This window comes from Sminthopsis crassicaudata, chromosome 4 (genome assembly GCF_048593235.1).
Source record: "Sminthopsis crassicaudata isolate SCR6 chromosome 4, ASM4859323v1, whole genome shotgun sequence".
NCBI lineage: Eukaryota > Metazoa > Chordata > Mammalia > Dasyuromorphia > Dasyuridae > Sminthopsis > Sminthopsis crassicaudata.
Genome location: NC_133620.1, coordinates 300,321,038 through 300,348,119, shown reverse-complemented (window position 1 = coordinate 300,348,119; position 27,082 = coordinate 300,321,038). Strand labels below are relative to the sequence as shown.

At 39.5% G+C, this 27,082-nt stretch overlaps 1 long non-coding RNA gene across 1 annotated transcript; it reads left to right on the top strand.

Annotated features, from left to right (window-relative positions):
- The first annotated feature begins 15,142 nt into the window (after window positions 1–15,142).
- On the top strand, window positions 15,143–21,265 carry LOC141541303 (uncharacterized). The gene is made up of 5 exons (XR_012481738.1): window positions 15,143–15,273; window positions 17,307–17,420; window positions 19,379–19,442; window positions 19,583–19,674; window positions 20,299–21,265. It is a non-coding gene; the product is annotated as an uncharacterized LOC141541303 (long non-coding RNA).
- The last annotated feature ends 5,817 nt before the right edge of the window (window positions 21,266–27,082 follow it).

Genomic DNA, 27,082 nt, shown 5'->3' with positions numbered 1-27,082 from the left:
CATAGTACATGGTGTGTTACATTTTCTTCTCATTTTTTTTTAATTCAGAGGGCATTTTCTGTCAAGTCTTATTAGGATTGCTTTGGATCACTAAAGTGCTAGGAAGAACCAATTCTCTCCTATCTGTCACAAATTCTTGCTGTTATTTCCTACAAAGTATTCTTCCTATTTTTGCCACCCACATCCTTCTCTGTTTCTTAATTCCTTCCCCTTTGCTCATATGTTGCCTCCTTCATCCACAGACTTGGACGTACCACTTGGCAGAAGGCTCTGCCAACGGGCCCTGGAGGACCTCACCCCGAGTTGACCTCCCCACATAGCCCATGGTGTGGAAAAGAAAACTAAATTAACTCAACCACCAGTCTAAATATCTACCCTCCACAGAATCGGTCCCACTGCCTGGCAGAAGCTTCCACCAGTGGGTCAAAGGCATTCCTCTTCAATCGACCTCAACTCATCATCACATATTGGGTAAAACAAAACAAAACAAAACAAAACAAAAACAAAAACAACAAAAACAAAAACAAAAACAAAAACAAAAAACAGACAAGCTGACCCACCTTAACCCGTCCTAGGATGAATGTGTGCCCTCCAGAGACTTCACCCCAACACCTAGAAGAATACCAACAGGGCGAATGGAAGGCATTGTGCCATCTTTGCAAAGAGACGCTCCCCCCCCAAAAGACACCAATCACCCTCAACATCCAGTCTGAATGTGTGACCTCTGCAGATGTGGTTCCACCACCTGGCAAGAATGCTCCACAGATGGGTCAGGGCACTCCTCTTCCCCAATTGATCTCCCCCCATTTCCCTTGAAAACCTGAGGGAACAGATGCCCAACATAAACCTCCAGGATTCACTGTGATGCCAGCAGCTAGGCCGGCCTTGGCAATCCCGACCCCTGGAAGAAGCCGGTCTCTGGGCTGACCAATGACCACCCCACCCCTCCTAGCCCCCTCTTCCCTCAGGCTGCAGCACCTGCCTGCCACAGGCTTTAGGCACTCCAGCCAAAGGTCCCAGGAAAAGGCTCAGCCAACTATAAAGGAAAATTGCGAACACCACTCCAGGGTCCTGTTCACAAAGATGATATATTGAGAATCAATAATTACTAATTGTACATGTAGTTTCAGTCAGACTTGGTCCCCAGGTCTCTGGCTCATTGGATGCCCTAAACAGCATAGTTATTGGCTGTCCTGTATTATACATTAAATATTGAATAAAATTTTAATTTTAAATTTTTGTAGTGTTTAGTAAATTTACTTTTAATAAGCATTGCTTTTATGAATCATGTTGGGAAAGACAAATCAGAGCAAAAGGGAATAATCATGAGAGAGAGAGAGAGAGAGAGTGAAAGAAAAACATAGCATATGGTGTTTTACATTCTTTTTCTGTAGTTCTTTTTGTGAATGCGGATGGCATTTGCAGTTCAAAGTCTATTGGGATTCCTTGGATCACCAAAGCACTGAGAAGAAGCAATTTTTTCCTAGCTGATCAATACAAATTCTTGCTGTTATTTTGTACAAAGTATTCTTCCTTCTGATTGTTCCACACAGCATCAGTTTGTGTGAGTCTTTCCAGGCCTTTCTAAAATGAGCTTGTTCATGATTTCTTATATAATGCTAACATTCATATACCGTCAATCATATAATGATAACCTTCATATACCGTCACATTTTGTTCAGCCATTCTCCAATTGATGGGCATCTACCAAATTTCCAGTTTCTATCAAAAAAGAACAATTACAAACAACTTGGCACAGGGTCCTTTTCCCTCCCCTATAATTTTTTTGGAATACAGACCCTGTAAGGCAATTGCCATTTCTAAAGGTATGTGCAGTTTGATAGCCCTTTCTGCAAGGATCCAAATTGCTCTCCAGAATGGTTGAATCGAATGCTAAAAAATGAGTGGATGAAACAACAAATTACAGAAACATTCCATAATTCCACCAAGAGAATGACAATCATGAAACAATGTATGAAAACCTATGAGATAATGCTGCCAAAATAGTGAATTCTTAAAGCAAATTTTTTTCTCTTCAAATAAGTATGTGAAAAAATTAAAGAGGACATCAATGACATGGACATGCAACTAGGCAAGCGAGGAAAAAAAAAGAAAAGAAATTAAAAGTCCCAATTAAATATCAAATTATAAATCCCAAGGAGAGATTAATAAATGTGAAAATAAGAAAACTAATGAACTAATGAGTAAAGCTAAGTAAATGAGTAATTAACCAAAATAAGTAAATGAACTAATGAGTAAAGCTAAGAGGGAAAAAGCGACAAAACAGATAAAACTTTGGTTAATTTGACAAGAAAAAGGAAAGAAAAAGCAAATCACCAACATTGAAAATAAAAGGGCATAGAGAGCAATTGGGAGTGATGCCCAGAGGGCTGTCAAATTGTGCATACCCTTTGATTCAGCCTGGTTTGTTCTGGGCTTCTATGTCCTAGAGATCCTAAAAGAGGGAAAGGGACCCATATGTGCAACAATGTTTTGTTATTTGCAAGAAACTGGACACTGAGTGGCTGCCCCTTCGTTACAGAATGCCCAGATATGTTACGGTATATGAATTGTATGGAATAATAATGTTCCATAAGAAGCCAGAGAGAGAGTCACATGAACTGATGCTAAGTGAAATGAATAGAACCAGGAGATCATTGTACATGGCAACAGCAAGACTATACAATGATCAATTCTGATGGACATGGCACTTCACAATAAGATGATTCAGAGGATTTCCAGTGACTTTGTGTTGAAGAGAACCATCTATGCCCAGAGAGAGCATTGTGGAAACTGAGTGCAGATCACAACATAGCATTCTCGCTCTCCTTGTTTGCATTTTATTTCTCATTTGTTTCTTTTTGATTTCCTTTTTCTTGTGCAGCAAGATAATTGCATGATATGTATGCATATATTGGATTTAATGTATATTGGATTATTATCTAAAGGAAGAGGTGGGGACAAGGGGGAATAATTGGAACACAGGCTTTTGCAAGGGTTAATGCTGAAAAATTATCAATGCATATCTTTTGAAAATTAAAAAGCTTTAATAAAAAATAATGAAAGGGGGGAATTCACCACCCATGACAAAGAAACTAAAGCAATGATTAGGAGCTATTTACCCAACCTTCTGGCAGGAAGTCTGGTGATGTAAGCGAGATGGAGGAATATTGAGAAAATTGTAATTTTAACTTTTTTCCCCCTTTCTTCCCCTATATATCTGCCATGCAGGTTTTCAGTTCAGCACATATATTTTTATGTACACACAATATGTTTCTGGATATAACACATTCATGAACCCATGTATGTATATAGAAAATGATCATATGCATATATATATACATACATATGTACACATGTGTTCATATAGACATTCACAACAATGACATCTAAAACAATTTTATATACCCAAGTATAATGTAGATTTCTCTCTTACTTGAATCATTTCAACTTAGGTGACTTTACTTCTCACTTACCTAAGCAACCAAATTCTGCTGAATCATTTCTTTTTTCATTAATTTTATAATTATTATATATTTGACAGTATTATATGCATGGGTCATTTTTTACAACATTTTCACTTGCACTCCCTTCTGTTTCGAATTTTCCCCTCCTTCCCTCCAGCACCTCCCCTAGATGGCAGGCATTCCCATACATATTACATATGTTATAGTATAACTTAGATACAATATATGTGTGCAGAACCGAATTTTTTGTTGTTGTTGCAAAGAAAGAATTGGATTCAGAAGGTAAAAGTAACCTGGGGGAAAAAATGCAAACACTTTACACTCATTTCCCAGTGTTCCTTCTCCGTCTGTAGCGGATTCTCTCCATCATTGGTCAGTTGGATCTGAGTTAGATCTTCTCTTTGTCGAGGATATCCACTTCCATCAGAACACATCCTCCTACAGTATTGCTGTTAAAGTGTATAATGATCTCCCAGTTCTGCTCATTTCACTCAGCATCAGTTGATGTAAGTCTCTCCAAGGCTCTCTGTATTCATCCTGCTGGTCATTTCTTACACAACAATAATATTCCATAACATTCATGAATCATAATTCACCCAACCAATCTCCAATTGATGGGCATCTATTCATTTTCCACTTTCTAGTCACTACCAAAAAAGCCGCCACAAACATTTTGGCACATCCAGGTCCCTTTTCCTTCTTTAGTATTTCCTTGGGATATAAGCCCAGTAGTAGCACTGCTGGGTCAACTGGTATGCACATTTTGATAACTTTTTGGGTATAATTCCAGATTGCTCTCCAGAATGGCTGGATGTATTCACAACTCCACCAACAAGGCATCAGTGACGCCGTTTTCCCACATCCTCTCCAACATTGGGCATTATCTCTCCCTGTCATTCTCGCCAATCTGAGAGGTATATAGTGGTATCTCAGAATTGTCTTCATTTGCATTTCTGTGATGAATAATAACTTGGAGCATCTTTTCATATTGCTAGAAATAGATTCAATTTCTTCATCTGAGAGTTGTCTATTCATATCTGACCATTTATCGATTGGAGAATGGCTTGATTTCTTATAAACTAGAGTCCATTCTCTCTACATTTTAGAGATGAGGCCTTTATCAGAACTTTTGACTGTAAAAATGTTTTCCCGGTTCCTTGCTTCCCTTATAATCTTGTTTGCATTAGTTTTGTTTGTACAAAGACTTTTTTAGTTGGATGTCATCAACATTTTCTATTTTGTGTTCAATAATGATCTCTACTTCTCGTTTGGTCACAAATTCCTTCCTCCTCCACAAGTCTGAGAGTTAAATTATACTATGTTCCTCTAATTTATTGATGATCTCATTCTTTCTGCCTAAATCATGGACCCATTTTGATCTTCTCTTAGTATGTGGTGTTAAGTGTGGGTCCATGCCTAGTTTCTGCAGTATGGCAGAATGGAAAGTTATGGAAGTATGGAAATTAGTATGAATTTCCATTCAAATCACTCAAGGTCAAGCACAGTTATTAAGCCATAAGGCGGGGAACAATGGGGAACAAGGAGGAAGGTTAGACCTTTTATGGAAAAGGTGTCCTAACTATGCTAATTGGGAATGTCATAAGTCAACTGGTCTTCAAGGCTTTCTGCTTCCCATAAGATAGCCTCGGGAAGTCAATGTCTGTAGCTGAACCCTCAGATTGTATAAGGTAGCAGTAGAATTCAGTACAGGATAGCTCTGTCTCTACAAGATCATTCTGCAGGGTCAGCTTGCTCCTCACTGGGGTGCATACTGATACTGGGTTGCTGCCAGGGACATTTTTTTCACTTCCTCCATTCACTCCATCTCTTAATGTTTTGTTCCTAGGATAGCTAACATTGGGGAAGAACTATACTCATTTGCCTCTTTGCAGTTTCCATTTCTTCATGCACAAATGAGGAGGAAACATCGAACGTTGAGTTGCAAAATTATTTGTCTTTATCTTTCCAAAGTTTGGGAAATTTCAATCTCTAACCATTTTCCTTCTCAGACTAATCTACTCTGATCTGGCACTTTACAAAGAGCTAAATGTTAGTGGCAAAATCAGAGTAGATTCTTGGAGAGAGCCATATGGGCAAAGAGCCACGCCCCCAATATCCTGGCTAGACTTACCAGAATCATAAAAGAAATCTAGATTAAGCCTTGAAGTCCTAATCAAATACAGCAAACTCAGAAAATAAGACAAAAGGAATTTATTAATACTTCAAGATAATATACACTGAATTCAATCTGTGCTCTGCTTTTTAGGGAAAGGCTGAGCAATGTCCACCTAAAAGACCACTTTGTATACTTCACATTTCAAATGAGGAGATGGGGGGTTAGTCCTGCTTCATTTATTGATTAATTCAGATTTTCAATGAAGAAAGCCAATTAGTGAGCATGTGCCATCACCATCTGATATAGGCTACCTGGCTCATATTCAAAGTTAAAAGCAAAGTTTTTAAAAAGGAGTCTCCCCTGTTTGACTCAGCACAAATAGCTGACTTTGGATGATAGTTTCATGGCTTTTTGTTTTTGTGTATATCAATCCATCCATATGTCTATCTACATGAGTGTATGTATGTATACCCACCCACACACACACAGATATACATATTAATGGATGTTGAAATTTAGAATGGAACTGGGAAAGAAAAAGGAGAACAAGTGGGAAAAACCATGGGAGGGAAAAGAAACAGAAAAAAGAAGTGAACTTTCTATCCCAAGTTTATTGAGATTGCTTTGAAAGATAGAAAGTTTTGTTTTGGACGGCATGACTTGATGATAGAAGAGATTCTAAGCCAATGCAAAGCAGATGTTACAGTTCCTATGTGAGAACAAAAAGGACAGTTTGACAATCATAGAGTACAGAATGGAATGGAAAAGTTTGGAAAAGGAGGTTAGGGACCTGTTGTGAAGGACCAAGAATATGAAGATAATCTGAGTTTCCTTATTGGTCAAAAGAGATAATTCTAAGAACTCATAAAAGAAACCCGATTTTAAATGTCCACTGTCCAAACTACAATATTTAGTTGAATGAACTGTCATTCATTAATACCTAAGAAAGGCTCTACAATAATAAGATAATGACTTAGTCTCTAAATCAGGGAAACACCCACAATGTGTATGGTTCTAGTCTGAGGGGCCTGGAGCTTTGGTATGATGCAATAAATCCTAGATGGACAGACCCCATGACAGTGGCAGAGCGATAGGGTGCTGCATTAGTCAGAAAGAGAGAGAACTTCTGTGTTTTCTCCTTCATCCTTCAAAGCTCTGCCATAAGTAATGAGTAAGTCTATCTCTGGACTTCCTATGAGAAAGGCTATTTTTAATACCAGTCTCCTGAAAGTATGTAAAAGTTGTTATGGGAAAAATGATTACAAGGGAAAATGATATAAAAATAAATTATTCATGCATGTATACTGTCAAAAAATTTCTAATTATAAAATAACAAATAAAAGTTGTTATGGGTTATTTTTGCTTATGTTTTGTTTTTTGGCTTTTAACAGGTTTTTGTGTGCAAGGAATTAGTCGACACTTGAAAATTTTTCTCTGTCTTCTCTTTGGGAGAACATAACCATAAGCCAGACTTAATTTTTACATGATTCTCTCTGGGACTCTGGAACAAAGATGGGAAGTTAAAGTTAATTCATAAAAAAGAATCTAATCTCTCTTTCCAGAAGCCAGACTCCCCTATTACTGCACCTACTTGATGGGTTTCTGGGTCTAGAGGAGAGAGAAACCTTAGCAGAAAAGAAAGAGAATAATTACACTTCAGCTGACCTGGGCCCTGGAGCAATTTTGAGTATATTGTTACACAATGATGACCTAAATATAAAAAGTTAGATAAGAGATGTCATAGAGAGAGTTTATGATTTGGAGGAGTGGTAGTCAAATCATGTCATTAGGGCTGCAATGAAATTCAAAAAACCTCATTTTTGTTTTGTATTATTGCTTTCCACTCGATCTAATATCCCTATTGTAGTTACGTAAGAGACGGTGAAAAAAATTAGGACACAAGGATTGTGGCGGTGAATGTCAAGAATTGGTACTCCCATAAAGGTATACAGAGTCAGCCAATTTGTTTGGGCAAGCCTTGCAAAGGATATTGGAGGGACTTTGAATATTCTTAGCAGGGAATTAAAATATTACAGTATGTGGATGATTTGTTCATAACTGGGAGAAAGAGAGACACAAACGACCATTGACCTGCTTAATTTTCTGGACCAGAAGGGGTTGAGAGTATCCCAAGAAAAATTCCAATATGTAGAACGGGAACTTTAGTATTTAGGACACTGATGATAAGTGAGCTACAGAAGAGATTGGATACGATCCAGATTGAGGGAATGCTGCAGATGACCAGACCCAGGATGAAAAAGGAATTTAGGAAATTCCTGGGATTGGTAGGATGTTGTAGGATTTGGATTAATGAATATGCATTGTTATCTAAATCTTTATATTTATAAGAAAAAACCTAATCAAATAGAATGGAATCTTACAGGAAACACAGGAAAGGTTTGGGAGTTTGAGGAAGGCTTTACTATCAGCCCCTGTGTTGATATTGCCATCTCTAAAGAAACGCTTCCATCTATTAATACTGAACAAGGAGTGGCCTTAGGAGTTTTAGCACAAATAAGGGGGGCAGAGATATCCTGCAGCTTTTCTGTCAAATTGTTAGACCCTGTGGCAAGAGGTTGGCCCACATGCCTACAGGCAGTAGCTGAACAGTTGTACTAGTGGAAGAGAACAGAAAACTGACATTTGGGGAAAGTCTTATAGTGAATTTTCCTCATCAGGTTCAATCCATTTTAAATCAGAGGGCAGGAAGATGGTTAACTGATTCGAGAATACTAAAATATGAAGCAATCTTATTAGAAAAAAGATGATTTAGTATTATCGCAATATTTGAATCCAAACCCAGCTAGTTTCCTTTCTGCCTCCCCCAGAGAGGATATGCAGTTAGAGCCCGATTGTCTTAATGTGGTGGACTTACAAACAAAAGTCAGGGAGCACTGCTAACAGGAGCCTGATGGTTCATAGATGATCCTCCAGAGTGGTGGAGGGAAGAAGACACAATGTTTGGGCTATTGTTGATGGGGATGGGTTATGGGTCATTAAATCAGGAGTCTTACCTAATAACTTGTCAGCCCAGACTTGTGAATTGTTTATTCTCCATCATGCATTAAAGAATCGGGTGAAAGGAGTGGAACTAACTACACTGACTCCAAGTATGCCTGGGGAACGGTACACATTTTTGGAAGCACCTGGGAAGAACAAGGCATGGTCAAGAGCAAAGATAAGGGACTGGCACATGAAGCCTTGGTGACTGAGGTACTGACTAATCTGATGACACCTAAATTTTTAGCTGTTGTTCAAGTGATAAAACACTGAGCAGGAAATTCCTTCAAAGCCAAGGGAAACCGTTTGGTGATGGAAGAAGCCAAGTTAGCTGGGGAAGGAGATTCTGTTACTCCTGAGGAAATGATGGTGTTAATACCGGCCCTGCCTCAACATTTACCTCCACCATCCTATACCCCGGAGGAGAAACAGAGACTCCAGGCTTCAGGGACCCAGGAGGTTCAAAGGGACGTTGGTTTCTCCCCAGTGGAAGAGAGGTACTGACCAAAGCAGTCATGAGACAGGTGATCCAATACCTGCACCTAGGCAGTCCAGAATAAGTGTGATACTATATGCACTATGTTTGTCGACCCTGGATTATACACATTGGCTCTTCAGGTAACGGATGGCTGCATTGTCTGTCGAAGGACAAACAGAGCGGCCCTTCAGTGAGCCCCATTGAGCGGAAGAAGCCCTGGCATTAGACCTTTTCAGAGTATACAAATGGACTTCACCGAACTGCCCCCTGTGGGACGTCTCAGATGTCTGCTGGTCATAGCGGACCATCTGACCTCTTGGGTGGAGGCTTTTCCCCTCTGTCAGGCTACGGCCCCTACTGTAGTGAAGGTCCTCCTTGAACAAATAATTCCAAGATATGAGATGGTGGAACGCACTGATTCAGACCGGGGTACACACTTTACAGCCAAACTGCTACAAGCTTTAGTTAAGGCCTAAAAATATCTTGGCAGTTTCATACTCCATGACACTATCCTTCCTAAGGAAAAGTGGAAAGGCTGAATCAGGAAATAAAAAAAAAAACAAAAAAAAAAAACAACTTACAGGGTTAACATTAGAAACTCAGTTACCTTGGACTAAGTGCCTTCCTCTTGCTTTGCTGAGAATTAGGACAAAGCCTCATAGGACATTGGTCTGTGCCCTTATGAATTATTGTTTGGCCATGCTTACCCTGGGCTAATGACCCCAGAGCAATCAGACCCAATTTTTGAGACTAAAGAGCTATTCCTTAGGAAATTTGTTAAGATCTGACAGAACATCTCAAAGCATTGCAATTGAAGGTCTCATTAGTCGGGCTCCCCCCTTAAGATTTGTGATGCACCCATTTAAAGCAGGAGATTGGGTCCTGATTGGCTCCTGGAAAGGGGACAAGCTGATTCCAAGTGGGGACGGGCCTTTCCAGATCCTCTTGACTTCAGCTATGGTGATACGCACCAAAGAGAAATGTTGGGCACATCACACTTGAGTCAAAGGTCCCGTGGAGGCGCCAAAGAAGTGGGCAGTAGAGACTGATCCAGGAACGCCGAAAGTGTGGCTGAAATTACAGCTTAGCAAAGACTGATGAATTGTGCATGTAAAATTTTTCTGACTTGTCTCATTTGGGGAACTCTTTTGGGACTTTTCTTGTTTGTATTAGATATCATATTTTGTTGGACTGTATTGTTAGGGATTAGGGATATTATATACTATCAGGAAGAATGGGGTGTGAACCAAACCCAAAGGCTTGGAGACTGTGCCTTGTATATGCATGTGTAATTTTATGTGGGTACACCCTTTGTACTGGTACCTCGGGACCATTAGGGCATGAAAATACCTTTCAAACCCTGATCCAAACAATAGCCACTAGCTTTAGATTGACTGGCTGTTGGATATGTGGGGGACGTGATCAACTTACACGGTGACCCTGGCTTCCTGTTCCCCTGTCTCCGGCCTGGGATCTTGAACAACAGGTCACTAATATACAATGGAACAGGTTTCTGGTCAGGAGAAGAAAAGCATCACTGGACCCTGTGGGAATATTGCTCAAATCAGAGTGATACAGGGCCATGGCTGGGAGAAAGTGAATGCCCATGGACATTTACCCACAGGCTGGAGAAGGGAGCTATCACAGATTGCAGTAGGTATGTGAATAGATGGAACTTGTTATGACGGATCAGTAGTTCGTGCTCTGTATCCAATGTTCTGATAGTAGTGAAGGATGTGTGAGGAAAATGGCACCTGCCTGTTTAATCCCTGACCCAGAGGGACCCCAGATATGGACATGTATAACCTTCAATAGCATAGCAGCTGGTTCAACTCACACTTCAATGGAATGGCAGTGGGAGAATAGAGAAACACTGTTAGGAAAAGGTTTAATAATTTCTGGAGCCATCAGGATCTAACTGCGGAAAATGGTTGCATCTGCCAATGGGGAGTTGAAAGTCATCTTTGGATAGGCCCTTAGGTCACTGGCATGTCAGGTATTTTCCAGGTTCAAGCAGACCTTTTATATTTTGTAATGAAGATAATCCTGCCCTGAAGGGGCATTACTGGATGTGTGGGCAGACAGCTTATACTCATTTTTCCAAAAATGGCACTGGGGCTGGTTATGTAGGTGTAATTAGACCTCATTTTCCTTTCTCTCATCAAGCGTTGGCAGGCAATGGGAGATATGGTTATGTGAAAATTTGGAAAGGGAAAAACGAAGTGCGGATTGCTCCCTAACCCACATTCACACTTCTTTGACCCAGACAAATGATGCCAACGGGTGGGGAGATGCCTGGCCTCCAGAGAGAAATTATAAAAGCATATTGACCGGCAACATGGGCCCAGGATGGTAGTTGGGGGTACCAAACGCTGACATATGTGTTAAATTGGTTGATGAGACTACATCCAGTGCTAGAGGTAATAGCTAACTAAACTGCTCAAGCCTTAGACTCACTGGCTGATCAGGCAACTCAGACAAGGGAAGCAGTGTTACAACATTGGCTAGTCTTAGACGATTTACTAGCCCAGGAAGGTGGGGTCTGTGGGAAACTGAATTTGTCCACCTGCTGTATGCAGATTGATGATAATGGGCAAATTGTTAAGGAAATCATGAAAACCATCCCTAAGATTGCACATGTGCCTGTGAGGGTTTGGAAATCTCCCTTTGGTACTGGCTGGGGGTCGTGGTTCAGTGGAAGCTGGAGGAAACATCTGTTGGGATATGGATTAATACCTATAAGTGGAATCATCCTGTGGCCACTGTGTTTGCCTTGCATAATTCAGTTGGGAACAAGAATAGTTCGGAGATCACTGGCAAGAATCTTACCCAAAGAGGATGCCATTAAAATGATGATTTTACAGAAAGAGGGATGGAAGGCCATAGCAGCAGATGATCCACAGGAAGAGATGAACAAGCAATGTGTAGAGATGTTAATTGAATTTGACCACAAAGTAAGCTCTTCATGAGGAAATATATACATATATCTTTATGAATGACAAGGGGGATTGAGTGGGAGAAAAGATGAAGAACTTATAGATTAAGCACATATTGATCAGGGACTGTTATCTAAAGCCTTAAAGGGCTCAGGTTATGAAGCATGTGATTTTAGATAAGGTCCTCAGGATGATCTGTTATTCAAAGAAGTACACTGGTGAGAAAGCTATACATCTACTGCATTCCACTGACCAAATAGGGGAATAAAGATTTATGTGACCCTCTACAGAGGATGGGATTTGGGGGTGTTCTTTTTCTGACAGGATAAAAGTTGTGAATACTATCAGTGGAATGGCTCTCCAAGGGGGCACCTTTACTGTCCTTTTGGGGCCACAGCATAGGATAGTGTGCTTCCTGAGATTCTAATAAATTCTTTCTCTATATCATTTGGAGCAACTCCTGAAAAGTCAATTTTTGTAGGTATAATAATCCCAAATACGCTGATTAAGAATGCTATTGTTTTGTCAATGATTGTAAAAGTCTTCTGGCCTGCAAAGATAATAATATTTCTTAACTAAACTTTAGGGAAGATATATTAGTGATCCTGAGACTCTGTAACTATTGTTCTGACCATCTCGTATGCCCGCTACAGACTTATTGCCACTGACCAGCAGAAGCCTCTGCCAGTGGGCCAAGGCCGCCTCTTCCCCAGTTAAAACACTGCATGGTACCATTTTTGGATAAAGCTCCTGGAAACACCCTGACCCACCTCCACCACGAGGCTGAATGTCTGCCCTGCACAGACTTGGCTCCCACCTGGCAGAACTCTGCACTAAGGGCCAGGGCGCTCCTCTTCACCAGTCGATCTCTCATCATTTCCCCTGAAAACTTGGGGGAACAGATGCCTCTCAAAAATCTCCAGCATTGACCATGGTGCCAGCAGCTGTTCCGGACTGGGTCCTCCCTACCCTTGGAAGAGGCCAGTCCTGGGCTGACGAAAGACCTCCCCCCTTACTGTCATGAGAGGTCAAAGAAGAAGCCACCACATCCCTGTCAGTCTCTTCTCCCCTCAGGCTGCAGCGCCTGTCTGCCACAGGCTTTAGGGACTCCTGCCAAAGGCCCCAGGAAGAAGTGCCTCAGCCACTCATACAGAGGAAAATTGTGAACAATAATCCACCCTGTTTACCAGGTAGATGAAGATTGCAAATTGAGAAGCAAGAATTGCCAATTGAACGTGAAGTTCCAGCCAACCTTGGTCCTCAGGTCTCTGGATCACTGGATGCCCTAAATAGAAAATGTATTGGCTGTCCTGGTTGGACTGTGTCTTAAAAATTAAAAATTGAATTAAATTTAAATTATTTTCAATGTTTCATAAATTATTTAATAAGCATTGCTTTATGAATCATGTTGAGACAAGAAAATCAGAGCAAAAGGGAATAACCATGGGACAGAGAACAAAAAAAAAAAGAACAAGTGCACATGGCATATGTTGCTTTACATTCTTTTTCCTTTGTTCTTTTTTTGAATGCAGATGGCATTTTCTGTCCAAAGTCTATCTGGACTGCTGTTGATCACTAAAGGACTGAGACAAACCAATTCTTTCCTAGCTGATCATCACAAATTCTTGCTGTTATTTTGTGTACACTATTCTTCCTTCTGCTTGTTCCACTCAGCATCAGTTTGTGTAAATCTTTCCAGGCTTTTCTAAAATCAGCTTGTTCACCAATTTGTCTAATCCTAATATTCTCTCACCTTCATAGACCACCACATCTTTTTCAATCATTCCCCATCTAATGCACATCTACTGATTTTCCAGTTCTTTGCTATCACAAAAAGGAGCTGCTATAAACAATTTTGCACGTGTGGGTCCTTTAGCCTCCTCTCTGATTACCTTGGGGTACAGAACAGTTGGGTCAAAGGGTATGTAAAGTTTTAGAGCCTTTCTGCCTAGTTCCAAATTGCTCTCCAGAATCTTTAAATCCAATTCTAAAAAATGGGTGGGTCAAACAACAAATCAGAATAATGTGGATTTCATCCAAGAGAATTACCATAATGAAACAACATCCTAAAACCTGTGAAATATGCATCCAAAGCTGGGAGTTCTTAGGCCATACTTTATGTCTCTAAATAGCTGTGTGAATCAAATAAAGAGGAGATCAATGACTTGGGTATACAACTAAAGAAGCTAGGAAGAGAACAAGAAAAGAAGAAATTAAAACCCACAATTCAATGTCAAATTAGACATTCTGAAACTCCAGTGAGAGATTAATAAAATTGAAACTCAGGAAGCTATTGAACTAATAAAACTAAGAGTTAATTTTATGAAAAAACCTAATGAATTAGATACACCTTTGTGTAAGGGTCCTTTAAATGGGCCAGCATGGCGCAACAGGAGGTTTGAGTGGTCCAGAAGCAATTTTCTGTGGCTAGGGGCTTTCCCATGGGTAGGCTTCCTAACAGCAGATGGCTCCCTCTCTGATTGGCTGTGTGGGAGACGGCACAGAACCTTTTTAAGACCATTCTAGCAATGGGTCAATCTCTTCAGTCTCTTTATTCTGGGGGTAGTTGAGCCAAGCTGATGAATAGGCAAGAGAGGTAAGGAGCTTGACAGTGAACACGTGGTTCTCTCACAGACCACACATTCACTTGGGAGTTAACAGGTCAGGGCATTATGTGAGCAAGGATAATAAAGACTTTGAGTTTGCACATGGCTGTTCCTTGAGCAAGCTACCGGATATTAAACTAGGATTCAAAAAATTGTACCTAGAGATCTCTGAAAGCCGCAGAGGAGGCAGCCAGGTAATTAGTTGTTACTGCAAAGGTCTGTGGCCTGAGGCTTTCTGACGTCCTGGGAATTAGGAGAGACTGGCGATGTGAAATATTGAGTAACGCTAGAGCAGGCCAGAAGCAGCCCCCTGAGGACATTTATGCTGCCCACGGGGTTATGGCAACTGGGCTGAGGGGCGGAGACAGAGTGTGAGCTTTTGTTTTTACTATAGTCCGGCCCTCCCAGTCTCAGGGACAGTGAACTGGCCCCCCTCAGTTTGAGGACCACTGTCCTAGAATGTTCTGAAACCCATGGGCAGTTTTCCAAATGGTTCATAACTGTTGGTCAGTAACTGTTTCTAACTACTGTCCAAAACTGTCCAAGCTTTCCCCACAGCGAGGTCTGGGGAATTTGTGGCCCTGTGGCGACCTTGTGCAGCTTCTGGAGCAGCCTAAGTAATTACACTCATGTTGAGGACAGTGGTCCCTTCAGGAGGAGAGGTGTCCAGGTAGGTGTATTTCTTTTCAATTCATTAACTTCACTTCCAAAATAAAAACAACAACAACAAAAAAAAACTTAACTGGAAAGCAGAAAAACCATTGAAATAACAAAAAATATTGTCAAATCCCACCAGAATAACAGGGAGAATTCAAAAGACATAACAATTAATTTCCTTTTCAAGAAAAATATTTAATAACAGAATTTTGGTTTTTGTTCTTTGTTTTCACAACATCCTGTGCATCTCTCAGGCTCATTAGTGCATCGGTTCTCATCCCAGCCTTGAGAATAATCTCTTTTATTCTCTAATCCTTGTTGCAGTATTAAAGTATACATGTTATTGCCTGTTGTAAGTCAAAGAATATCTCAACTACATTCACATTTTGTGATTGGAGCTATCTGAGAGAAACTACCCATCCTAGTATTTTAAAAATGCCACCTGAAATCACAGCCAATAAGTGGATTTTACCTTTGGAGATAAATTCTTTTGACATACAGACACTTTGCCATAATCATTCATCCTCTGTAATTATTCCTGTGGTTACACAAGGAGTCTCTCAGTTGCCTTCCTTCCATTTATTTTAATGATGAGTATGGAGGCAAAATGAAAAGGAGAAAGGAGGAAATTGGGAAACAATCTGAAAGAATTGATCACTATCATCCATTGTGTTGGAGAGGGTTCTGCTTCTGGGCTGTGCTACGTTAGGGCCTTATGGGACAGCTACTTCTTTAGTTGGGTGGATGGGATAGTTGTTGTAATAAGGAATTATAGCAGTTTGGTTGACATCTTTTCCCTCAATGAAATCTGCAACTGAACAGGGAAAGAAACAGGACAATTCCCAAGGGTGAGAATCAACGAAGATTTAGCAATACTTGTTTAAGATGCACAAATTCCATTTTAAATGGGAGGACAACAAATACATAAACTAGAATCCACCAAAAAAATACAGAGTACAGAGACAGTCACATGAGAATGCATAATCCTAATAGAACAGCTGGAGTCCTGTAGGAAAGAGGTGTACAGGGTCATGAGGTTGATGGCAAGGAGACTAAAGGAAAGCAAGCCTCTGGGGGAGGAGAGTCGTAGAGGAAGGGCTTAGAACCTGCAGAACCTAATGGATGAAATGTGGGCAAAGTAAGAGAAAAGGGTAGGGGATGACTGATCCTGCAAAGCTGGGTGCCCGGAGTAGAGAATTTCAGACAAGGGGAGAGTTTGGGTGACCAAGATTATGCAATGTGCTTTGGACACATGGATTTTCAGCTGCAAATTGGCTCAGATTCAACATGGGCAACAGAAATATATGGGAATTGGGGAGCACAGCTGAGGAGGTAGACTCCAGCCTCATCAACATAGCTGGGAGTGTTTTGCTTAGAGATGACAATTGGGCCTCATCAGTTTCCAGGACATAGATGACTGGTGACACAGGCATAAGGGGGTCCTCCCCAGGGTCCATGACATGAATAAAGATCCAGTCAAAGAGCCAAGCAGGACACACAAGTCAGTAAAAAACCCAGAGATGGCAGAATCGGGAAAACTCTGAAAAGAGAGGGAGAAGAAAAGGCAGTCACTCCCAAAAAATGCTGCCAGAGAGATGCTGAAGGAGGAGAATTAGACAGGGCTCTTTCAGCTTTTGCACTACAGAGGTTATCAGTCACTGCATTTCAATGAGTAAAACTCATCTGAATGAGGAGGAGAGAAGCCAGAGTGCACAGAATTTAGGAGAAAGAATAAGAAAAAACATTGATTTTCTACTGTGGTGAGACCCTGGACTAAGCCCTGGGGGTGGGGTGGATACAAAAGCCTGGGGGACCTCCCAGTCTCCATGGAAACAAATCTGCACCAATCACTGGTTTACAAGGAAAACTGAGAGTGTGTGGAGTAAGATATGATGAACTGAAGAACCACAATAAGGATTATACCCAGGACCTAAAGGCTTCCCCCTTAAAGGATAGAAGGACCTGGGATCTGATATTCTGAAAGGTAAAGGTAAATGGAATGCAGCCAAGAATAAATTACTCCTCTAAACTGAGATTTTCTTTCAGAGAATAGATGGACATTCAGTGAATCAGGGTGACTTGCATTCATTGCTGATGAAAAGACCAGAGCTAAACAAATATTGAAAATCCAAATATTGAAATCAGAAGAAGCATAAAAAGGTAAGCAGAGCACTTAAAAAGTATAATTCTGTTATGGGTATACATAGAGAGTATATGTATAATTTCATATTACTGTTCCAATAAAAAAAATAAAAAAAAAAACTAGAGGTGAGAAGGGCATTATACTTGGAAAAAAGAGAAAAGTGGAGGGAAAATGAGGGAAATTAAATCTCAAGACGAAGCAACGAAAACCTTTTATAAATGAGGGAAAGCAGGGTAGGGGATGAATGTTTTGTGAATCTTACTCTGGACAGATTTGGCTCAAAGAGAAAATATTACAAATATTTGGTTTCCCCGAGAAACTTCTCTCACCTTACAGCAAAGTGGGGTAGGGGAAAAGCAAAAGGGGAAAGGGGTAAACTAAATAGAAAGGGAAACAGAAATACTAAGCAAAGGTGTAAGAAAGGGGGAGGGACTCTAAAGGAAGATGGCTGGTTGAGGCAAGTAGTGCTCCTAAGAAAAATACTGGGGAAGGAGGGAAAGGGGAAAAGGAAAGAGAAAAGTATAATTTGGGGAATAAGATGGCAAGGAAATACAGTTTTAACCATAAATGTGAATGGGGTGAACTCTCTCAATAAAAGGTAAATGGATAGCAGACTGGCTTCTATAATACATTGTTTAAAAGAAACACATTTAAAGCAGAATGATACATACAGCAGAAAAGTAAAAGGCTGGAGCAGAATCTATTATGCTTACGGTGAAGTACAAAAAAGCAGGGGTAAAAATCCTGACTTCAGATCAAGCAAAAGTAAAAATATGTCTAATTAAAAGGAATAAGGAAGGGCACTATCTATCTATATCTATATCTATATCTATATCTATATCTATATCTATATCTATATCTATATCTATATCTATATCTATATCTATATCTATCTCTATATATATATCTATGCATATATCTATCTATCTATCTATCTATATTGGAAAAATATAAAGGGCTATTGGATAGGGGCTGCAAAAGTAATAAAGGTGACAAGACTACCCAAGACTGGGTACCCAAATACACCTATTTATTTAGTGCTATGACAAACTCTCAACCTATTTTACTGACCCCTGCCCAAAAAAAAAATTAATCTGTAAGAGCAAAAGGTCAATTTCAAGGTAATCAATTAAAAAAAATTGAAGGTGACCTCTGCTTTATAATGTAGCTTTAGATGTCATATAGCTAGGCCATTCAAACCATTTGGTACTAGATAGGAAAAAGAGCAGTTATCAACGGAATAGGTTAAGTTCACAGAACAAATTAGTTAATGACTATAGCAATCTAGTGTTTGACACAGATCTGGAACAGCTAGACCATCAAAACCATTTCGTACTAGATAGGAAAAAGAGTCATTGATCAGTGGAATAAATTAGGTTCACAGAACAAAATAGTCAACTACTATAGCAATCTAGTGTTTGACAGCTTTTGGGATAAGAATTCACTATTTGACAAAAACTGCGGGGAAAATTGGAAACTAGGATAGCAGAAACTAGTCATTGACCCACACCTAACAACCATATACCAAGCTAAGGTCCTAATGGGTTCATGATCTGGAAATAAGAATGATATAAACAAATTTGGAACAGCATAGGATAATTTACCTCTCAGAACTATGCACGAGGAAGGAATTTATGACCAAAAAAAAAAAACTAGAGATCATTATTGATCACAAAATAATTTAATTAGATTAGAAAAATTACCCAAGCATATGTTTTGTAAATAAAAAGCTATATGATAAAATTTTTTTAAAAGATAAAGCCAGCCTTGGTCCCTGAATCTCTGGCTCTCTGGCTCTCTGGTTGATTGGATGCCAAGCATATTGGCGGCAAAAAGTATTGACCTTGCTATTGTTTTTTTACAACATTATCCCTTGCACTCGTTTTTGTTCTGACTTTTCCCTTCCCTCCCTCCACCCCCTCCCCTAGAAGGCAGGCAGTTTTGTACAGGTTTACTATGTTATATTATATTGCAGATACAATGTATGTGAGCAGAACCGTACAGTTCTCTTGTTGCACAAGAAGAATTGGATGCAGAAGGTAAAAATAACTTGGGAAGAAAAACAAAAAAATGTAAACAGGTTACACTCATTTCCCAGTGTTCCTTCTCTGGGTGTAGCTGATTCTGTCCATCATTGATGAATTGGAACTGAATTAGATCTTCTCTTTGTCCAAGATAGCCACTTCCATCAGAATACATCCTCCTACAGAATTATTGTTGAAGGGTATAATGGTCTTCTAGTTCTGCTCACTTCACTTAGGATCAGTTTATGTAAGTCTTTCAAAGCCTCTCTGTATTCATGCTGCTGGTCATTTCTTATAGAACTATAATATTCCATAATATTCATAAACCATAATTTATCCAACCATTCTCCGATTGTTGGACATCCATTCAATTTCCATTTTCTGACCACTACAAAAAGGGGCTGCCCCAATCATTTTGGCAGAAGCATGACCTTTCTATTGTTGCCTTATATTGTCCTATATTGTTATACTACTTTGATTGTCCTATTTTTTGCTCAATAAAATAGAATTTTCATTTGGTGGGAGGGTTAATAAATGTATTGATTTAGAATATACTTTGCTTTATGAATCGTGTTTGGAGAGAAAAAGCAAAGCAAAAGGAACAACCATGGAAGAGAGAAAAAAAAAGTGACCACAATACATGGTGTTACATTTTTTTTCTCATTTTTTTTTAATGCAGAGGGCATTTTCTGTCCAAAGACTATTAGGATTGCTTTGGATCACTAAAGCACTAGGAAGAGCCAATTCTCTCCTATCTGTCACAAATTCTTGTTATTTCGTACAAAGTATTCTTCCTATTTTTGCCACTCACATCCTTCCCTGTTTCCTAATTCCTTCTCCTTTGCTCATATGTTGCCTCCTTCATCCACAGACTTGAACCTGCCACTTGGTAGAAGGCTCTGACAACAGACCCTGGAGGACCTCACTGGTATTTGACCTGCCCACATAGCTCGTGGTGTGAAAAAAAAGTAAATTAACTCGACCACCAAGCTAAATGTCTACCCTCCACAGAATGGGCCCCACTGCCTGGCAGAAGCTACCACCAATGGGCCAAGGCGTTCCTCTTCCTCAATCGACCTCAACTCTTCATCACGTATTGGGTAAAAAAAAAAAAAATTTAAAACGACAACAAAAAAACAGACAAGGTGACCCACCTTAACCCCTCCTAGGATGAATGTGTGTCCTCCAGAGACTTCACCCCAAAACCTAGAAGAATGCCAACAGGCCGAATGGAAGGCATTGTGCCATCTTTGGAAAAAGATCCTCCCCCCAAAAAAGGCAACAATCACCCTCAAAATGTAGTCTAAATGTGTGACCTCTGCAGATGCGGTTGCACCACCTGGCAAGAAAGTTCCACAGATGGGCCAGGGCGCTCCTCTTCCCCAGTTGATCTCCCCCCATTTCCCTCGAAAACCTGAGAGAACAGATGCCCAACATAAAGCTCCAGCATTCACTGTGATGCCAGCAGGTGGGCTGGCCTTGGCAGTCCCAACCCTGGAAGAAGCCAGTCTCTGAGCTGACCAATGACCACCCCACCCCTCTCAGCCTTCTCTTGCCTCAGGCTGCAGCACTTGCCTGCACAGGCTTTAGGCACTCCAGCCAAAGACCCAGGAAGAGGCTCAGCCCCTTATAAAGGAAAATTGCGAACACCAGTCCAGGATCCTGTTCACAAAGATGGTAAATTGAGAATCAAGAATTGCTAATTGTACATGTAGTTTCAGTCAGACTTGGTCCCCAGGTCTCTGGCTCACTGGATGCCCTAAACAGCATAGGTATTGGCTGTCCTGTTTGGACAATGATCTTATACATTAAAAATTGAATAAAATTTTAATTTTAAATTTTTTGTAGTGTTTAGTAAATTTACTTTTTATAAGCATTGCTTTTATGAATCATGTTGGGAAAGACAAATCAGAGCAAAAGGGAATAATCATGAGAGAGAGAGTGAAACAAAAACATAGCATATGGAGTTTTACATTCTTTCTCTGTAGTTCTTTTTGTGAAAGACTTTGGACAGCAAATGCCATCTTCAATCGGGATTGCTTGGATCACTAAAGCACTGAGAAGCAATTCTTTCCTAGCTGATCAATACAAATTCTTGCTGTTATTTTGTACAAAGTATTCTTCCTTCTGATTGTTCCACTCAGCATCAGTTTGTGTGAATCTTTCCAGGCCTTTCTGAAATGAGCTTTTTCATCATTTCTTATGTAATGCTAACATTCCTTTACCTTCATATATTGTCACATCTTGTTCAGCCACTCTCCAATTGATGGGCATCTACCGATTTTCCAGTTTCTATCATAAAAAAGAACAACTACAACTTGGCACAGGGTCCTTTTCCCTCCCCTATAATTTCTTTGGGATACAGACTCCCCACCCCCCCGTAAGGCAATTGCCATTTCTCAAGGTATGTGCAATTTGATAGCCCTTTCTGCAAGGATCCAAATTGCTCTCCCGAATGGTTGAATCTAATGCTAAATGAGTGGATGAAACAACAAATTACAGAAACATTCCATAATTCCACCAAGAGAATTACAATCTGCAGCCAAAATAGTGAATTCTTAAGGCATATTTTTTTCTCTCCAAATAGGTATGTGAAAAAAATAGAGGACAGCAATGACATGGACATGCAACTAAGCAAGTGAGGAAAAAAAGTAAAAGTCCCAATTAAATATCAAATTAGAAATCTCAAGGAGAGCTTAATGTGAAAATTAGAAAACTAATGAACTAATTAATGAGTAAAGCTAAGAGTTGGCTTTATGGGAAAAAGCAACAAAACAGATAAAACTTTGGCTAATTTGACAAGAAAAAGGAAAGAAAAAAATCAACATCAAAAATAAAAGGGCATAGAGAGCAATTTGGATCTATGCAAAAAATTGTGTATACCCTTTGATTCAGAAGGTTTTGTTCTGGGCTTCTATGTCCTAGAGATCCTAAAAGAGGGAAAGGGACCCATATGTGCAACAATGTTTTGTATTTGCAAGAAACTGGACATTGAGTGGCTGCCCCTAAGTTACAGAACGCCCAGATATGTTACGGTATATGAATTGTATGGAATATTAATGTTCCATAAGAAGCCATCAGCAGGTTGATTTCAGAAAGGCCTGGAGAGAGTTACATGAACTGATGCTAAGTGAAATGAACAGAACCAGGAGATCATTGTACATGGCAACAGCAAGAGTATACAATGATCAATTCTGATGGACATGGCACTTCACAATAATGAGGTGATTCAGAGCATTTCCAGTGACTTTGTGTTGAAGAGAACCATCTATGCTCAGAGAGAGCATTGTGGAAACTGAGTGCAGATCACAACATAGCATTCTCACTCTCCTTGTTGTTTGCATTTTATTTCTCATTTTTTTCTTTTTGATTTCATTTTTTTTTTGTGCAGCAAGATAATTGCATAATATGTATGCCTATATTGGATTTAATGTATATTGGATTATTATCTAAAGGAAGAGGTGGGGACAAGGGGGAATAATTGGAACACAGGCTTTTGCAAGGGTTAATGCTGAAAAATTATCAATGTATATCTTTTGAAAATTAAAAAGGTTTAATTAAAAAAATGAAAGGGGGGAATTCACCACCCATGACAAAGAAATTAAAGCAATGATTAGGAGGTATTTACCCAAACTTCTGGCAGGAAGTATGGTGATGTAAGCAAAATGGATGAATATTGAGAAAATTGTAATTTTATCTTTTTTCCCCCTTTCTTCCCCTATATATCTTCCAGGCAGGTTTCAGTTAAGCACATATATTTTTATGTACACACAATGTGTTTCTGGATATAACACATTCATGAACCCATGTATGTATACAGAAAATGATCAGATGCATATACTTACATACATATGTACACATGTGTTCATATAGACATTCATAACAATGACCTCTAAAACAATTTTATATACCTAAGTATAATGTAGATTTCTCTTTTAATTGAATCATTTTTTAAGTTTGACATTGTGTGAGATGAAGGATTAGTACCCCTAATTTATTTTGTCTTTTTTTGTTTGTTTTGCTGAGGCAATTGGGATTAAGGGACTTGGTCAGGGTCACACAGCTAAGAAGTATCAAGTGTCTGAGGCCAGATTTGAAATCAGATCTTCCTGCCTTCAGAAACTATATTTTATCCACTGCCCCACCTAGCTGCCCCCACCCTTAATTGTTTTTCTCAAAAATCCTCCTCCCTACCCCAATTGGCATCAGAGGTGCTCAGAGCAGAAAAGCAAAAACAATTCATTATGATCTCAGGAGACAGAGCTCCAGAAGACTGCTGTGTCAGTACAGCAGGGGAAAGCACAAGCTGCAAACACTGGATTATTATAGACCCTAACTGGGAAGTCCCCACTCACTTCTGACCTTTTCTCCCCTTAGCTGGGTGAGTTCAGGCTTCCATCCTAATGCAGAAATCTAATCTATCTCCTTTTCCCCAAGATTTTGCTTTCCTTTTGCCCTTTCCCTCCTCCCCAGTGTTTTCATTCTGATCACCACTTTCCTCAATCAGCTCTCCCCTTTAATAGCCCCTTCCCCACTTCTAAACCCTTTCCCCTTCTACTTCTGTTTTTCCTTCTATTACCCCTCACCCCCCACACTCTTTTTTCTCTTTTCCATTTCTCTCCTATTTCCCTATAGGGTGAGACAAGTTTCTTTGTGATGCATAATATGTATGATATTCTCTCTTTGAGTCAAATAGATGAGACTAAGATTCACAGAATGCTCACCCCCCTCCCTTCTTTCCCTCAATTGTAATAGATCTTTTGGGCCTCTTCATGACATGTTGTTTACACCATTTTACTTGCTGAACAGTTGATTTTTAGCAGCAAACCAAGTTCTTTTTCATTTCAGAATATTTTATTTGCTGATTTTGTTTCCTCGATAATTGAATTATTTCTTTCTAGCTACTTGCAGTATTTTCTTCTTAATCAGATAATTCTAGAATTTAAGTACAGTCTTCCTTGGAGTTTTCATTTTAGAGTCTCTTTTAGGAGGGGATAGGTGGATTCTTTCTATGACTATTTTACCCTCTGGTTCAAGGACTTCAGGGTAGATTTCCTTGATGATTTCCAGAAAGATGCTGTCTAAGCTCTTTTCTTTAACATGGTTTTCAGGTAGTCCAATAATTCTTAGATTGTCTCTCCTGGATCTTTTTTCTAGGTCAGTTGTTTTTCAGATGAGGGATTATACATTTCCTTCTTTTTTTTTGGTGTTGTTTGATGGTTTCTTTGTGTCTCGTTGAGGCACTCACATTTGTTAAATTTTAATTTTTAGTTACTTATTTTCTTGGTTTAGCATTTTTTTTCCACCTTGTTTTGCATTTGGTCAATAAAAGTTTTAAGGGAGTTGTTTTATTCATTGGATTTTTTTCCCATTTCACCAATTCTATTTTGGGGGAATTGTTCTCGGTTTTCATTTCACCAATTCTGTTTTTCAAGGAGTTGCTTTCTTTTTCCATTTCACCAAATTTATTTTTTAATGAGTGATTTGCTTCAGACAATTTTTGCATTTCCTTTTCCCTAGCTTTCAATCCCTTTCCCTATTTTTCTATTTTCTTCTAGTATCCTTTTTGAATTCTTCCAAGAGAGCCTTTTGAATCAGAGAGCAACTTATTTCACCCTTTGAGGCTCCAAGTGGAGTTCTTTTGCGTTTAGGGGCTGGTGTTGCCAGCTTCCTTCCCATGCTGGGTAGACGTGGCCAAGTCCCATTTCTTATTCTGGGCCTCAGGGGCTCACTATTTCCTTTCTGTGGTTGTGTTGGACATTTCATAGCTAGCCTGCTAAAAACAGAAGAAAATGTCAAGGATATAATAGAAAATAATGACTTGGAAAATAGATTTTAGAAGAAACCAAAGCTTCAGAGTAGTGAAATGCCATGAGAAAAAAAAAAACAGACAGAAAAAGGAGTCTAGACAGACCATGTCCACATACCATCAAAAGAAAAATGTCCAGATCTCGTAGAACCAAAGGGTAAATAAAGTAGAAAAAGAAAGAATCCACTGATCACATCCTCAAAGAAATCCCCTCAACTTAAAACTTTCAGGAACATCATTGCCAAAGGTCAGAGAGTCCAGGTGCAAGAGAAAAACACTTCAAATAGAAGATTTCCAGTGGGGATCATAACTGTACTGGTGCTTATTGCTTCTATTGTCAAAGAGAATAAGTGAACATCTTTGCAAGCAAGAAGAATGGGGAACAAGTGACACTTCAACCTCATTCTCCTCCAAAATGCTCAAAGGAAGGAAAATTCACACATATGCAACTAGGTACAGAATTCCATTTCACTTAACAAGGCAACATGAAGAAAAGTGGGGACAAGAGGAAGTTAAAGAAAAGGCAGATTAAGGTATTGTGGTACTGCTCATAGTGTTCAGTCCTTTCAATCTTTGGTGACTCTTTGTGATCCCTGAAATATGTTGTGGGAACACAAACCTGAGTTCTTAGAAACCCTTCCCTTTATGGGCATGTTCTATCTATACTGGCTAACTTGCTGTTCCTTCAACAGCCGAGCCCTGTTAAAAGGAAAACTGTTCTCATGGGACACTAGGTGGTGAAGTGAAGAGGGTAGCACACCTGAAATCAGGAGGACCTGGGTTCAGATCTGACCTAAGATACTTGCTAGCAAGTCGTTCTACCCTGATTGCCTCCAAGAACCCAAAACTTCTCATGTTTGACAAAATGGAGTTCTTACTCAGTAGACTTAGTGCCTGAAGATCAGCTATAAACTCCTGTTCTAACAGTCCTTAACCCTTCAAACACTTGCAGTCTTTCTTGTCCTCTTTCAAATTACTCTTCTTTCTCTACCTTTATCCTCTGGGCGTCCTGGCTCCGTGCTTCCTTTCATAAAGAAAGTCCAGATCTGGAAAGATGTGCATGAACTGATTTTGAGTGAAACATGCAGAACCAGGAACACATTATATATACAATACCAGCAACAATGTTCAATGATCAACTATGAAAGACTTGGTTCGTCCCAGAGTTTCAGTGATCCCAAGAAATCCCAATGGTCTTTGAAGAGGAGATATCATCTGCATCCAGAAAAGAACTAAGGAGACTGAATGTAAACAACAGCTCTATTCACTTCTTTATTCTCTTTTATTTTTTTTTCTCTCTCCCATGGTTGTTCCCTTTGGCTCTGATTTTTTTTCTCCCAATATGATTCACAAAACTATATGGGTTAAAAATAAAAGGGCATGATTTAACTGTTCTACTTTCCTCCAGTCTAGGATATTTATTTCTGTACCATTGGAAAGCACATATAACACAAAAGCAGCTTTACTTTGGTGCTCTGGAATAGATAATAACAGCATGGAATTATATTGTATTTAATTGATACTTTAACATATTAAACATATATTGGTCTACCTGCCATCTGGGAGAGAGAATGGCGGTTAAGAGGGGCAAAATTGGAACAAAAGGTTTGGCAGTTATCAATTCTGTAAAATTACCCGTGCATATATCTGGTAAATAAAAAAGTATAATTTTTAAAAAAATAACAGCATGCAATTTCTCTTCCTGGTGCAAGACAATAGGTTATTGTAAAATTAGTTATTTCTGTGGGTGAGCATCATTCTGACACACACACACACACACACACACACACACACACAGAGAGAGAGAGAGAGAGAGAAAATTCCATCTTTTATCTCTGAACCTTGT